The following is a 15,607-nucleotide window of genomic DNA, read 5'->3' on the forward strand; positions in this document are numbered from 1 at the left end:
AGCATTTGCTTTAGAGTTCAGAGTGAAATAGCATGTCTAATTGTGTGAGATTTGATGGGGAGGGAAGAACAGGGCTTTAACCTCCTCTCCATTTGTGTCTGGGGCTAGAACTTCCTTGGATACAAACAAGATTGGGAGCACTGTCTTCTTAGGGTTTCATAGGGTAGGTCTTGATGCTTGTAAGGGCTAAACATAAGTGACCACCAGGGTCCCTGCTTTTGCAGATGAGGAACCTTAGGCCCGGATTTATAAAGTTGTTCATTGTCATGCATTTAGTAAATAGTGGAGTCAGGACTTAGACCCGGGCCTTCTCCTTTCTAGGTCAATGCTTTTCCATACCATCTTGTTTGAAACCACTGGTCTGGTGGTAGAGAAAACCAGTTTTGGTAGGAATGGGCAGTTTCTATTTTTGTTTACATTCATACCTAGGATTATAGAATTTTAGATCTGAAAGGGATCATCTATAATGTAGATGGAGAACATTAGATTTGAAGCAGGAACACCTGAATTCTAATCCTGTTTCTTGGATGGACAGGCTATTTGTTATTAACTATGTTTTTATCAATTTAGAAGAAGAATAAGTTAGCTATACAGACAGCTTTCTGAAATCCTTTAGAAGCTGAGCAGTTTGTGGGGCTTTGTTTAATAGCTTTGGAGTGACTCAGGCTGTCTACTAATGAGAGATAAAGCAGTGAGATGATCTTTGGAATTATATCAGCACTGCCAGGAAAAATCTTCTATTAGTACCATTTAATTTTTGTTTTCTTTTTCTGTAGTAACATGAGGACATGGCGCCTGGGTTTTCAGAGTGGGTATTTTAATTAGGAACTTAGAATGAAAGATGGCAGGGAAAGCATTCCTGGCCTTCTCTGAAAGCTCACATAGAAGGAAAGGGAAAGTGACCAAGAGGTGGCAGAAACAGAGGGACTAAATCATACTAGAAAACAGCCCAAGATAACTTGTTTTGGTAAGAGCTTTATTTTTGGACTCAGCAACTACTTGGAGCACTTCCAAGAATGTTCTAAATGACAGAAAAATGGAAGACAATGGAGTGAGTTTTGAGGAGTTTTTCCCCGTTACTGATGAGCAGGGAAGAACATTTCAATGCATGTAGCTCACAGCTAAGCTGAAAGTGACATGTATGTGTCATTATAGGATTTGCCTATCATGCGTCACGCCTGGTGGTTTGACAAACAAAGTGGGACTCTTCTTGTATATTATTACTCCTGATAATTTGCTTCATTATTCAGAGCAAGGCTCCTAATCTCTCTGGAGTGATGATTTCCAGAGCTACAAAAAGCATGTAATATTCTAGCAGTGGCTCAAACTGGGTGATCTGAGTTTACTAGATGAGGTAGATATCAGAAGTGTTCATTTGTGCACATTAACTGGCTAATATCAGTACCATTTATGTGGTTAGTGTTGTAAACATTTTCTAACTAATGTTGGGAGTGAATCTTTCCTCTGTGTTATTTAGATTTTAACAGAGAAGTCTGATAATCTCTGCATTAGCTAGCTCTGGACTTTAATAACAAAAACAACTCAAAACCTACTCTAATATTTATAGTGTGTTTAATAAGTATTAGGTACTGTTATGAGTGCTTTACATATGTTAACTAATTTCTCACAAAAACCTTAAGAAATAAATACTATGATTGTTTCTATTTACAGAGAAAAAAATGAGGCAGAGTGATTCAATGAAATAATGTAATGTAATTCTGTCATTAACTACCCAGAGTTAGCGCATACTTTACAAGTTAAAGACACAGTGCCCAGCAAGACTGCCCTTACTTCAGACACCAATTCAGCTATAAGCTCTGGGTGTTCCCAGGCCACCTGTGATAGAGCCTGGACAGGAGTACCGTCTTTTTGAATAAGCCCACCCATCATCTCAAAAAGACCTAGGTTTCATCTTAGGCTACAAGCATTCTTTAGAAGATACAATAGCAAGCCATAAGCCCACCTTTTTCCTGACCCATCCTCTCAAAAGCCCACTAAAAAACCTGGCCGTAAAAAGCCTCTTAGCCTGTAAGAGAACCTTCTTTGTTCTGCTCACCAGAACAGAGGGGTCCCTCTCAGGTTTAGCAATAAACCTGCTTGGACTGTTGAGTTTGTATCCCTTCTTTTCCTTTTAACCTGTACTTTGACCAAATGGCTGCACAATTAGGGATCTCACTGTCCTTGGTGTGATAATTTGCTAAGTTACAGAACTCAGGAAAGTGCTCTACTTATGATTACAGTTTTATTATAAAAGATAAATATTAGGACTAACCAAAAGAAAAGACCACTAGGGTGAGGTCTGGATGTGGAGCTTCTGTGTTCTTTCCCCATGGAATCAGAACAAATCACCCTTCTGGCACATCAGTCATTAAAATATTTGCTAAGCAGGAAGCTCAACTGAGCTTCAGTGTTCAGAGTTTACATAGGCATGGTTGATTAAATAATTGGCCCCGTGATTGAACTCAGTCTCCTTTCCTCCCTGAAGTTTGGCTTAACATCGCCTGGCTCAAAACCCCAATTATCTAGTCACTTGGTTGGTTTTGCTGGTGACTAGCCCTGGTGAGAGTCATCTCCTTAGCGTGAACTCAGGTGTGATCCAGGCGGCCCACTGTGAATAACAAAGATACTCCTACCTCCAGGGAAACTGACCTTAAGGCAAAGACCAGCCAAATTCTTTATTATACAGAATTAAGTAATTAAGTAAGGAATAGTTGAACAATTAGGATTGATCAAGAACAAGGCAACTCCAGGGATCCCAGCAGCAGGATTGGGCCTAGGGACTAGGCTTTTTCTAATTGGCTACTTTCAGGTGTCTCAGCTTCATTCATTTATCATCTCTAAGTGTGTTTGCTGAAGAGCCAGATATGGTGGAGGGAGAATCAGATTGTGATAGTTCGGATTATGGACTAATGTAGGGTGGTGGTAGTGAGAGCGTATGTGTGGGTATTGGGAGATACTGCATTTGCCGATCCTTTAAGACCTTGTGAGGTAGGGGTGTGGCAGTTCTTTAAAGGAAGGGATGCCAGGTAAATTTTGTAGAATCTTTGAGAGATAGAATGGTTGTTTGCATATTTGAGCCAGTGGAAATAGTAACAGTGCTCTTTGTGGTGAGGGGTGGTAGGAGGCACTGACCTAAGAGGATTGCCTCTTAAAGCGTGGCTTCCGTTCTTCTAAGCAACATGCATCATTACCATTTCTTCTCCCCTTTCCTGGACACAACAAGATTTTAAAAGATGCTATCTGCTAAACAAAACTTATTTCTTAATAGTTTCCCCATTTTTATGGAACAAAGATGTCTTACTTATCAATTTTTATTCTAACTAAACAATATGATTCCAGATAAAAGCAAAAGAATCTGATATTCCAGTGTGACTCTGAACTTTATCTTGAAAAAATGTTTATTTTCTACTTGGCTTTTGAAAATAATAAAATAAGCTTACAGATCTCCAATGCTGTCTGTGCTGTTCTTTGTAGGACTGGATTTTTTGTAAGAGGTGGTGCAGGAGTACTAGAGAACCAGGAGGCTGTTAGGGAGAAAATCCAGCAGAACTGGCCTCTGGAGATAATCCAGGTGGGGCCAGGTGGCATTGGACTTTTGTCTAAACCATTTCAAAAGTCAGAGTAATATAAAGGAGTTGGCATCTCTTTTTGCTTTTACATAAACCCAATAAGCGATATGTTTATTCTATTCTTATAGCTATTTAAAAATTACTTTGCTAAGCGAACCTCCATGTCACTTAGTTAAATGCCTCAGCCATTAGCTGTTAGTTGCTACGTTTCGGAGACAGATACACTTGACTTTTTCTTTCTCTTAGGTTCTTTCAGATAATGTTTTTCCCAGTAACAAAAACAACTAGCATTGCTGCTGTTAACACTTATCACAGTCATATTCTATTTATATTAAATAGCTACTTGAGAATAAAAGGCCTTACTTGTGTCCCCATTTAATAAAGGAAACTGAGCATCTCTTACTGATTTCTGTTACCAGCCCTGAGAATTCCAACTCTTCAATTATTTCATGTGCACCTCTTATGATACTGCCTTAGCTCAACTTCATCTTTTCAAGGGATTTATTGAGTAATTGACAATACAATAAGGTAAATATTTAAGGCATATAGCTTTTTAAGTTTCGGCATATGTATAAACTGACATCACAGTCAAGATAGTGAATATGTTCATCACCCCTAAAAGTTTTCTCACAGAAAATTTTTTTGATCTCTTCCTTACTTTTCCCCAGACAACTAGGACATCTACTGATCTGCTTTCAGCCACTATAAATTTTTATTTTATAGCATTTTATATAAATGGAATCATATAATATGTGCTTTAAAAGTCTGGCTTCTTTCACACAGTATAATTAGAAACTCATTCATGTTGTTTGCAAATATAAATAGTTCATTTATTTTACTGCTGAGTAGCTATACCATGGTTTATTTATCCATTCACCTGTTGGTAGACATGTGAATTTTTTCCAGTTTTTGGCTATTACAAATAAAGCTTCTATGAACATTCATGTAGAGGTCTTTGGCTAAATCATATAGTAATATATATTTTCTGTGTGTATTGCCTGGTTTTTCTGTGTTCCTTTGCTAATATTACATTGATTAATTTTTAATGTCAGATCAACCCTGCATTCTTGGGAAACCCCACTTGGTCATAATACATTATCTTTTTACGATATAGTTGGATTCTATTTGCTAAAATTTTGCTTTGATTTTTTAATATCTTTGTTATTGAGGAATATTAGTTTGTAGTTTTCTTTTCTTGTAATATCTTTGTGTTTGGTATCAAGGTAAGGCTGGCCTCATAGAATGAGTTGGGAAGTTTTCAATTTTTCAGATCAGTTCATGTAGAATAGGTATTACTTTTCCTTAAATATTTGGTAGAACTCATCAGCAAAACCATAAGGAGCCTGGAGTTTTCTTTGTGGAAAGGTTTTTAATGATAGTGTTAATTTCTTCATTAGGTATACGATGATTCAAGTGATTTACTTCTTGAGTGAGCTTTTGTAGTTTGTGTCTTCAAGGAATCTTTTCATTTTATTGAATTGTCAAATTTACTGTCATACATTTGTTCCTAATATTCTCTTATTATTCTTTATATATATTTTAAGTCTGTAATGATATCTCATCCCTGATATTGATAATTTGTGTCTTCTCTTTTTTTAACTGATCAATTTTGTTAAATGTTTTTTAATTTAATAGATCTTAGAGTGTTTGGTTTCAAGGATTTTCTTTATTATTGTCTATTTCATTGATTTTTTTACTTTGATCTTTATTATTTTCTGTCTTCTGCTTATTTTTGGTTTATATGTTCTTATCTAGTTTGTTTAAGTAGAAGCTAAGGTTATTGATTTGAGACCTTTTTTTTCTAATATAGGCATTTTAGTGCTATATATTTCCCCAAAGTACTGCTTTAGCAGCATTTCACAATTATAGTATGTTGTGGTTTTTTGCTTTTTTCCCAACTGATTATTGATAGCATAGACAGAGTAAAAATACCTAAAATCAAAAAACAACTGGTGGCAAATCCTTATTCTCTCTCTCTCTCTCTCTCTCTCTCTCTCTCTCTCTCTCTCTCTCTCTCTTTCTTTCTTGGTCTGATGTAGTCTTCCATAACTTTGTATCCCTTAATAATATGTTCCAATTTGATGCATTATTTTACCCCGGAAAGACATACCTCTGATATCTGTCTTATGTCTTACATCCACCTCATATTAGTTCTTTGCTATGGTAGATGATATGTTTTATTTTTAATTTCATTCACCTCAGAATACTTTCTATTTCCTTTTTGTTGTCTTCTTCCATTTATTAGTTCATTTATAAGTTCTTTTATGAGTTATTTAGAAGCATTTATTTAGTTTTTAAATATTGGAGGATTTTCTAGAGATTTTTCTGATACAGTTTTCCAGTTTAATCTCATTGTGGTCTGAGAACCTACTTTGTATGGCTTGAGTCCTTAAAAATTTTTAAGACTTTTTTATGTCCCTGAACATGGTCTATCATGGTAAATGTTCCATGTGTACTTGGCTGTTACTGGGTGGAGTATTTTGTAAATGTCAATCAGGCCAATTTGATTGATGATGTTGTTCAAGTCTACTGTATCTTTGCTGATTTTCTGCCTACTTGTTCTATCAATTATTGAGAGACATATTTAAATTTCCAACTATAATTGTGGATTTGTCTATTTCTCCTTGCAGTTAATTCTGTTTCCTTCATGTATTTTGAAGGTCTATTATTAAAAAAGTTTTAGTAATAGATAAATAAAGATTTAGGGTTATTATGTCTTTTTGATTAACTGACTTCTTTATTATTATGAAATGACCTTCTTTATCCCTGATAATATTCTTTGCTCTGAAACCTACCTTGACATTAATATAGCTTTCTTTTGAATATTTTTAGCTTTGTGTATCTTTCTTCATTGATATACTTTTAATCTACTTGTGTTTTTAAATTTAAAATGCATTTCTTATAGATTGCATATAGTTGGGTCTTGTATTTTTTTTTGCAGTTTGATAATCTCTGCCTTTTAATTGGGGTGTTTAGAACATTTATTTAATGTGATTATTAATATGATTAGATTGGAGTCTATTATCTTGCAACTTGTTTTCTCTTTTTCCCTACTATTGTTTGTTCCCTTTTTCTGCCTTCTTTTAGATTATTTTTTATGATTCCATTTAACTTCTTTGTTGGAGTAACTCTGTTTTGTTATTTTAATGATTGCTTTAGGAGATAAAATATGTATTTTTATTTCATAGTCTACCTTCAAGAGATATTGTTATACTTTGTCACATACAGTATAAGAACTTTACAATAGTGTACTTCCATTTTGTCCTTAAACTTAGTTCCATTCTCTGACTGTGGTCTAGAAATTCTCTCAATGTCATAAGCTAGGGCAGTTGTGTGATTTGCCTCATTTGCTTGCCCTCTCTCAAAGATCACTGTCCATTGTAGGCTGATGTCCAGTGTCTTGAAAACCATTGTTTCATATTTTCATATATTTTGTCTTTTTTAATTTTTTTGGTTGTTTCAAAAGGGAGGATAAATTCCATCCCTGTTACCTAATCTTAGCCTGAAGCAGAAATCTCAGCTTAATATTTTGCTTGGATGCTTTCATACTGTTCTTAGCTCACTCTAGCTGTACTGCAGTCTGTCCTTCAGTTGGTTTCATAGAGATCTTTCTGAAATAAATATATGAACAGGTATCTGGTTTATTTTTCAATTGCTTCCCACTTTTAAGAAAATAATGAAACAAACATGCTGGGACACTAAATTTCTGGGTGGAATAAATATTCTTAAATGGAACCCTGACAAATAAAGATACTTTTAAAGCTGCTCTAAGTAAATTCCTGTGTAGTCATATATAGTAATCATATGTTACTTTGAGAAGATAAATTTTGGCTTTTCTATCAGTCAGGTAACACTTGAGTGTGTGTACAGTTGAGCTTAGATCCCAACTGCTGTCTCATTTGGGACTCAGTAAACTAAGGTACTGAAAGCTAGAAATTATTATAGAAAATTTTTATCATGCTTGTCTATGAGATGTTAGTGAAATGCGCCAAAATTGAAGGTACATTCGTAATCGCAAAATGAATTATCTTAGTTGGCATAAAAAGATCAATATGTACATTTAAATAAAAATCTGGTAATCTTCTTTTATGTCCTGAAGGTTTCTTTATATTTTAATGCTGTGGTTCTCCATTCTGCCTTATTCACCTCTGTAGTGTTGGTTCCAGAAGGTACTATTTCTCCCCTACAATTTGTACAAACCTGCCTGTATTAAAAAAAATTAACTGACTGTCTTCTATATAGATTAGCATACTTCTATTAGATTAGCATACTAGGCCTGGGCTTATTTCTGTGATCCACTTATTTTCTTATATCCACTTGTCATCATGTCTCTTTCTCTGTAGCTGCACTGATTTAGCTGCAGTTATTATGATATGTCATTCTCTTTCATCCCTTGATGCTTTCATATTTACTGTTCCCTCTGTCCTTCCTCCTTTATTGATCTTGTTAAGTCTTACTTGACAATTAAGTTTCAATTTAAGTATCCTCTTCCTTAGGAAGTCTTCTTTGGAAACCGCAGGCTAAGTTAGTTGTCTTCTTCTGTATTCCCACAGCTTCTTATGCCTATCCATCACAGAATTTAGAACACTTATTGCAATGATCTGTTCTCTACCTGTTTTCCCCCAGACTGCTTGAGGGCATATATGATTATGTATCTTAATTCTTAGCATAGGGCCTGGCCCAGAGTAGGGATGTGGGAGACAAAGGTTTGTCCTTGGCTTCTACCATTTTGTGATCTTACACAAGTTGTTTGGCTCATTTAACATTCCAAAGCCTGGGTTTCCCTTACTACTCTGCATCCATGTAGACTTGGTTTTTGACAAATAGCCTAGTGGGCTTATTATGATGCCTAGGTCATTCTTTTTGTAATTTTGTTCAGGGCTTGATAATAACATCATATTAGATAATTAAGACTGCCTCACTCTAGGCATAGATGACATGCTGATAGTAAGAGCCAGAAGGAAACCACCCAGACAATTCACAGGTCTAGGCCACAAACTATTTTAGGGAGGGCCACTTTGGTAAGATTCTGTAGGTTTCTTTGGAGTGCTCTCCTCCAGAGTAGCCAGATAAGATGCTAGGCTTTGTGATGCCTTTTCTGACTCACTGTGGCAGTTGGTCATTCCTTTCTCTGTGACCCTACATCACCCCATATATCCCTCTGACCTATCACTTAATACATTGCATGATATGCATTTATTTTCTTGTATGTTTCCCTCTCTTGATGATGGAGGTCTTGATGAAGAGAGGTCTTGATGATGGCGATCATGCAGATCAATCTCTACTTAGTAACTTTCCCAGGACCTACTAAAGTAGAAGTCAGTGAAGCTTCATGAAAGAATGAATAAATGAGTGGTGATAATAATAATAATAGCTAATATTTCTTTAGCACTTACTATATGGAAGGAGCTTGCCATATCTTCACTACAGTCTTATGATGTAAGAACTCTGATACTCACCATTTTATAGGTGATGAAAATGAGGCATAGAAAGATTAAGTAACTTGCCCATGGTCTTAAATCTAGTAAGTGGCAGATCCCAAGTTCAAACCAATTATAAAGTCTACATTCTTAACAACTGTGCTGTATCTGACTGGCTAACCAAAAGGCTGGCTTAAGGCTGACTAAGTGATCAATTAACTAACAGCCGTGTGAAGGAGAGGCAAAGAAAGTAGTGGCAAGCTTCCTGTCAGACATAGTTTTTTTGGGATGTGGTTCGAAACCACTAAAGTAAATGAGGGCTTCATCTGGAGGCACCCACTGGTACATTAGAGGAAAGAGATATGATTCAAGAGCCCATTTCTTACAGCTTATTCTTTCTCTGGCAAGAGAAAGGATTGGCCAAGGCTGAGGATCTGTACTGTCATATCCCTTGAGGTATCAGTGTAGCATAAGTACTAGGGAGTAATACTGTTCCATCTGCCTGGAATGCTTTTCCACCAAGTAATCACATGGCTTACACTATTTCATTTTCTGCTCGAATGTCAGAGAGGCCTCAAGAGAGAGCTTTTCTCTGATCTAATCTGATGTAGCAATGCTCTTCACCCTCATACTCTGCTTTATTTATTTTTATTGTACTTATCACTATGCAACATATAATTATTTATCTCTAATAGTTTGTCTCTATTAGAATACAGCACTAGGGATCTGTAACTCAGTTTTATATACTGTTGTATTCCTAGCTCCTGGAAAATAGGAGGTACTCAATAAATGTTTCCCTACCCCTCCACAATGAATGAATGATTTTTGGAATTTGAGACCAACTGCTTTTAAGAACCTTTAACATATGGCTTCAGCAATGCCTCTCTGTGTAACCCTTGGGCTCCAGAAACCTGGAGTTGGTGTTCTCTGAACAGGCCCACACTTTATAGTTCTGTTTCTTTGCTCTCTCTTGTGGACCTGCATCTCTGTCCACCCAGATTCTGACCAGTCCTCTATATCTACCCCTTTTTGATTGAATATATATATATATATATGGAACAATTACTAATTGCACTGATTACTACTGAGTTTGTATTGAATTGTAGGCATTTTCAAGTATATGAACTCATTTAATTCAACAACTCTGGGAGATAGGTATTGCTAAATTATAATCTCCATGCGTATAGGGATCTCTGTCTTCACCACTGCTCTGTTCCCAGTGTCTGGCATAAAGTATACAAAACAAATGTTTTGAATGATTAGGTGAATATTTTATAGAAAGGGAAATTAAGGTTCAGAATGGCTAGTTCATTTACCCAGGCTGGTCCATGGCAGACAGGATACAAATCAAGGACTTCTAGCTTCGAGTCTTTTTTCTAATGTATTCTAAAGTAAAAATTCAGTGTTCTAAAAATGTCCAGGAACTTGGCAGTCTTGAGTAACTTTAGTATCTCAGAATAAAACAGGAAGTTTTTACTCATTTTATATAAAAATCTGTCTCAAATGTAAAAGATTTGGAACATAGTATGGAGGCCAGGATATATATCTTTCATATCTAAGAAGGTAATTGAACATGGATTTCTGGGGTTCTCTGCTGATATGCATAAGGTAAGTGTTTTTTTAAAAAAATTACCCGCCCTTACTTCCATAAGAAATCTGTGCGAGAGATGTGTTTTCTCTTAGTGAGAAAACAATGTAAATGTTAATGGGATATACAACAAATGATCTAAACCTACAGAGTGCCATCATCTGTTTATTCATTTATTGTGCTGATTCTTTTGTCCATTCAGTAAACTTCACAGAGTACTTAGAATGATCTAGCTCTGTATTAGACATTGGGGAACATATAAATGGAAAAGACATGTTCCTTACTACCAAATTGCTTACAGCTTAATGGAGAAGCTTTCTTCTTCATTATTATTTATAACTAATTAATAACATTATAACATACATGTTAGAAAAGAAGTCTGTGTAGGGAAAGCGATATGTAAGCAGAGAAAAGAGAGCTAGTACTTACTTTGAAGATTTTAGAAGAGGGGATTTTGAAATGGGCTCCAAAGAGTTTCAACAGTCTAAGATATAGAGCTGGGTTTTAAGGATTGGTTGGTGTTTAGCAGGCCAAGAAGAGAAAAAGAGCTTTTCTGGAAATAGCAGAGACCTAGAAGTCTGAGAGTAGTGTTCAAGGATGAATAAGTAAATAGTGCAAGATACTGATTCTACATGAGGACTGCAGTTAAGAGCTACAGCACAGATAGCCTCCAGGGCAGAGCTGTGAAGGTCATCTCTGTTGGGGTCAGACTGTTAGCTCAGTGGTTTCTGACTGCACAAAACGATCAATTGGGTGTCACAAGAAAAAGCTAGAGCTTTTTTGTGTTTATATTGAATTTATTTTTATCTCTTCCTTTAATATCTATGTGTGTTTTATAATATACCTGATATTAGTACATGAATCTAATTTTTAAACAGATATTCATATATTAGCAATGTGTGGTAAAATTTTTTTACAGGTAGATTATGCCATTAAAAAGACTGGAGACCACAGTTAGTTACCTTGGGCATTTCTCTTATGAAGTCCTATTTGTTGTGGAAAACTCCAGGGGGTGCACCGCCTTCACCGATTCTTTGTAGTAGTGTCATTTTGCTCAGAGACATAGTCTTTGATCTCTCTAAGGGCCACATGGATAGACTAAGGGCGATGAGAGACTTACGACTTTAGGAGACTGTCTCTTGCTTGCAGGTCCTCCTGAGATTTGGACATGTGAGTCATTTGGAGCCTGTAAGCTCTTCTTGCCAAATTCCACAGTCTTCACTGACAGCCACAGCTCTCGGTACTTGATGTACCTTCTTCCTCACATTGGCCCAGGGATTCTTCCCATTTTCTCTTTTGCAATAAGAAAGTAGAACAAGACTTTTACCTTTTAACCTTAGGGGCAAGAGGCCCTGGTATCTCACCTTGATTTGTTCAGTGAGCTCTTCATGCTGGGACACAGGGTTGCCAATTGACAAGGATGCAAATCATCGTGGCTTATTCTGTACAGACTGCAGTGACTCTGGGTGGGGAACACCATGCTGCCAAGCCCTGCTTAGGTAGGCCATCTGCCCAGGTAATAGAACAAATGATATATGGAATACAAAAGAACAAAACACAGCTGCCATGAGGATTGCCCTGATGTGCTGAAGTCATTTTCCTTTTCCCTATAGCTTAGCTGTATAGGGCTGATTCTGTTCAGAGTCCATCCTCATTGGAGTGCAGTGGCCACCTTATGGACCCTCTGCCTCACCAATGCAGTCTAGTGTTTAGGGCAGTCGTTCTCAGCCGGGGGAAATTTTGTTCCCCAGAGAGCATTTGGCAGTGTCTGGAGACATTTTTGATTGTCATGAAGGGCAGCATGCCCCTGGCATCTCGTGGGTAAATGCCAGAGATATTGTGGGACACCCTGCAATGCACAGGATAAGCCCCAACAACAAAGAATTGTTCTGCCCCAAATGTCTGGTGTAGGGACTGACAAACCCTGGTCTAGCGTGACTCCTGCCTGGCTCCATTGCATTGTAGGGTGTAGGTAGAGGAGTCCCCACATGCCGGTGGACTATGCTCAGGCTTGTATCAAGCATCCTCCCAGTAGACAGAAGGCTCTTGTAACACTGCTAGCCTCAGGCCTTTCTTAGCAACAAAAAGTGGCCTTCTTTCCACTCCCTGCACCACGCAGAAAGGCCCCTTAGTGCTAGCTGAGGCCGAATTCCCTTGGCAGCAGTGGCAAGAGTGTGTTGTCTCTGCATTTTACAGGCTAGTACTTGTCTGCCTGCCTCTAGCTATTTGCCATTCTACTATACCCCTCATTACCTGACGTTCTAGACCATAATCAATGGTCACATTCACAATGTGCCTGGATATATATTCAAATTCAGGAATAAAAAACTGATATACCTTAACACTTCTTTAGCCCCAGCTCTGTCATCCCTGCTTTCCCAAATCTGAGGATTTGAGCATATCTCTTGGAAATTAATTAATTTTTTCACTCCAGTGTATTCTAATGTGGGATTAGAAATTTAACCAAGCTCAGCACCCTTCACCTAAGCCTCTAGCATCTTGTCTTCTAGGATGTAGTCCAAGTGTATCAGCTCTGCCTTGTTTCCTCCCCAGCACCTTTCCCTTCTTACTTCCGGTGCCTCTGCAGATAGTTTAATTTACTCCACAGTCTCTCAGCTTCACAACTTTCCTCCTGAGCTCCTGTAGCTTCTTGGGGACATTGAGAGCTTGGAGCATTTTTTTTTTTTTTGGTATCATTAATATATAATCACATGAGCAACATTATGGTCACTAGACTCCCCCCATTATCAAGTCCCCACCACATACCCCATTACAGTCACTGTCCATCAGCATAGTAAGATGCTATAGAGTCACTACTTGTCTTCTCTGTGCTATACTGCCTTACCCTTGCCCCCCAACCTTATGTTATGTATGCTAATCGTAATGCCCCTTATTCCCCTTCTCCCTCCTGTCCCACCCACACTCCTCAGTCCCTTTCCCTTTGGTAACTGTTAGTCCACTCTTGGGTTCTGTGAGTCTGCTGCTGTTTTGTTCCTTCAGTTTTTGCTTTGTTCTTATGCTCCACAGATGAGTGAAATGATTTGGTACCTGTCTTTCTCCACCTGGCTTATTTCACTGAGCATAATACCCTCTAGCTCCATCCATGTTGTTGCAAATGGTAGGATTTGTTTTCTTCTTATGGCTGAATAGTATTCCCTTGTGTATATGTACCACATCTTCTTTATCCATTCATCTACTGATGGACCCTTGGGTTGCTTCCATTTCTTGGCTATTGTAAATAGTGTTGTGATAAACATAGAGGTGCATATGTCTGTTTGAATCTGAGATCCTGTATTCTTAGGGTAAATTCCAAGGAGTGGAATTCCTGGGTCAAATGGTATTTCTATTTTTAGTTTTTTGAGGAACCTCCAGACTACTTTCCACAGCAGTTGCACCAATTTACAGTTCCACCAACAGTGTAGGAGAGTTCCCATTTCTCTGCATCCTCACCAGCATTTGTTATTTCTTGTCTTTCGGATAGTGGTCATCCTAACTGGTGTGAGTTGATATCTCATTGTGGTTTTAATTTGCATTTCCCTGATAATTAGTGACAAGGAGCATCTTTGCATGTGTCTGTTGGCCATCTGAATTTCTTCTTTGCAGAAGTGTCTATTCAGATCCTCCATTTTTTAATTGGTTATTTGCTTTTTGGTTGTTGAGGCATCTGAGTTCTTTATATATTTTGAATGTTAGCCCATTGTCAGATATGTCATTTACAAATATATTCTCCCATACTGTACAATGCCTTTTTGTTCTGTTGATGGTGTCCTTTGCTGTACAGAAGCTTTATAGCATGATGTAATCCCATTTTTTATTTTGTTTCCCTTGCCGAGGAGATGTGTTCAGGAAAAAGTTGCTCATGTTTATATTCAAGAGAGAGTTTTCCCTATGTTTTCTTCTAAGAGTTTTATGGTTTCATGACTTACATTCATGTCTTTGATCCATTTTGAGTTTACTTTTGTATATGGGGATAGGCAATAATCCAGTTTCATTCTCTTGCATGTAGCTGTCCAGTTTTGCCAACACCAGCTGTTGAAGAGGCTGTCATTTCCTCATTGTATATCCATGGCTCCTTTATCATATATTAACTGACCATATATGCTTGGGTTTATATCTGGGCACTATAGTCTGTTCCATTGGTCTATGGGTCTGTTCTTGTATGAGTACCAAGTTGTCTTGATTGCTGTGGCTTTGTAGTAGAGCTTGAATCTGGGAGCATAATCTCCAAGGCCTTATTCTTCTGTCTCAGGATTGCTTTGGCTATTCGGGGTCTTTTGTGGTTCCGTATGAATTTTAGAATGATTTTCTCTAGTTCGTTGAAGAATGCTGTTGGTATTTTGATAGGAATTGCATTGAATCTGTAGATTGCTTCAGGCAGGATGGCCATTTTGACAATATTAATTCTTCCTATCCATGAGCATGGGATGTGTTTCCATTTATTGGTGTCTTCTTTAATTTCTCTCATGAGTGTCTTGTGGTTTTCAGCATATAGGTCTTTCACTTACTTGGTTAGGTTTATTCCTAGATATTTTATTCTTTTTGATGCAGTTGTGAATGGAACTGTTTTCCTGATTTCTTTTTCTGCTAGTTCATTGTTACTGTATAGGAATGCAACAGATTTCTGTGTATTAATTTTGTATCCTGCAACTTTGCTATATTCAGATACTAGATCTCGTAGTTTTGGAGTGAATTCTTTAGGGTATTTTATGTACAGTATCATGTCATTTGCAAACAGGGACAGTTTAACTCTTCCTTGCCAATCTGGATGCCTTTTATTTCTTTGTGCTGTCTGATTGCTGTGGCTAGGACCTCCAGTACTATGTTGAGTAAAAGTGGGGAGAGGGGGCATCCTTATCTTGTTCCCAATCTTAAAGGAAAAGCTTTCAGCTTCTCTCTGTTAAGTATAATGTTGGCTGTGGGTTTGTCATATATGGCCTTTATTATGTTGGGGTACTTGCCCTCTATACCCATTTTGTTGAGAGTTTTTATCATGAATGGATGTTGAATTTTGTCGAGTGCTTTTTCAGCAT

At 37.4% G+C, this 15,607-nt stretch overlaps 1 protein-coding gene across 7 annotated transcripts in view; it reads left to right on the forward strand.

Moving 5' to 3' along the window:
- STIM1 (stromal interaction molecule 1) overlaps nucleotides 1-15,607 on the forward strand; it is a 203,824-nt gene that overhangs the window by 137,102 nt on the left and 51,115 nt on the right. The window lies entirely within an intron of this gene.

The sequence above is a fragment of the Manis javanica genome, chromosome 11 (genome assembly GCF_040802235.1).
Source record: "Manis javanica isolate MJ-LG chromosome 11, MJ_LKY, whole genome shotgun sequence".
NCBI lineage: Eukaryota > Metazoa > Chordata > Mammalia > Pholidota > Manidae > Manis > Manis javanica.